The sequence below is a fragment of the Trypanosoma cruzi genome, assembly GCF_000209065.1.
Source record: "Trypanosoma cruzi strain CL Brener chromosome Unknown tcruzi_1047053440623, whole genome shotgun sequence".
Lineage (NCBI taxonomy): Eukaryota > Euglenozoa > Kinetoplastea > Trypanosomatida > Trypanosomatidae > Trypanosoma > Trypanosoma cruzi.
In genome coordinates this window covers 1-1,022 of record NW_908078.1, presented here as the reverse complement: position 1 = coordinate 1,022, position 1,022 = coordinate 1, and the positions used below count along the sequence as shown (strand labels likewise).

The following is a 1,022-nucleotide window of genomic DNA, read 5'->3' as shown; positions in this document are numbered from 1 at the left end:
GCTTTTCGAGCGCGCGGGCGCCGCAGCAAAAAAGAAAAATTGCTGACGCAGTTCCCGCGCCACATGTGGGGAAGCGAAGCGTCCGGAGGCTTCGTGGCAAAATCCGGAAAGGGGCCCGCGGAGCCTCATTTTCCATGTGTTTTTTTTTTCCTTTTAAAAATTTCTTCTTGCCGTTTTTCCTAAATTTTTTCCCCCTGTTTTCATCATCTCCCGTGGCGTCGGCGGTTGCACATCGCGTGGCGCGTCGCCGGGTACGACCATACTTGGCCGAGTGCACCACATCCCGTCCGATTTGTGAAGTTAAGCGGCCACAGGCCTCGTTAGTACGGCGATCAGTGATGGCGCTGGAACCCGGGGTGCCGTACCCTTCCCACTTTTTTTTTTTCTTTCCGCCACCGCGCGCCGCCAGTCGCTTTTTCACCGAGCCGAGGCGGGCGGTGGGTGGGCTTTTCGAGCGCGCGGGCGCCGCAGCAAAAAAGAAAAATTGCTGACGCAGTTCCCGCGCCACATGTGGGGAAGCGAAGCGTCCGGAGGTTTCGTGGCAAAATCCGGAAAGGGGCCCGCGGAGCCTCATTTTCCATGTGTTTTTTTTTTCCTTTTAAAAATTTCTTCTTGCCGTTTTTCCTAAATTTTTTCCCCCTGTTTTCATCATCTCCCGTGGCGTCGGCGGTTGCACATCGCGTGGCGCGTCGCCGGGTACGACCATACTTGGCCGAGTGCACCACATCCCGTCCGATTTGTGAAGTTAAGCGGCCACAGGCCTCGTTAGTACGGCGATCAGTGATGGCGCTGGAACCCGGGGTGCCGTACCCTTCCCACTTTTTTTTCTTTCCGCCACCGCGCGCCGCCAGTCGCTTTTTCACCGAGCCGAGGCGGGCGGTGGGTGGGCTTTTCGAGCGCGCGGGCGCCGCAGCAAAAAAGAAAAATTGCTGACGCAGTTCCCGCGCCACATGTGGGGAAGCGAAGCGTCCGGAGGCTTCGTGGCAAAATCCGGAAAGGGGCCCGCGGAGCCTCATTTCCAT

General features: G+C 57.6%; 2 non-coding genes across 2 annotated transcripts; both read right to left on the bottom strand.

The window, feature by feature from the left end:
• Positions 1-249: 249 nt before the first annotated feature.
• Positions 250-359, bottom strand: Tc00.1047053440623.20. The gene has a single exon (XR_008254450.1). It is a non-coding gene; the product is annotated as a 5S ribosomal RNA (M5) (ribosomal RNA).
• Positions 360-694: 335 nt separating this feature from the next.
• Positions 695-804, bottom strand: Tc00.1047053440623.10. Its single transcript, XR_008254449.1, has one exon. It is a non-coding gene; the product is annotated as a 5S ribosomal RNA (M5) (ribosomal RNA).
• Between the last annotated feature and the right edge of the window lie 218 nt (positions 805-1,022).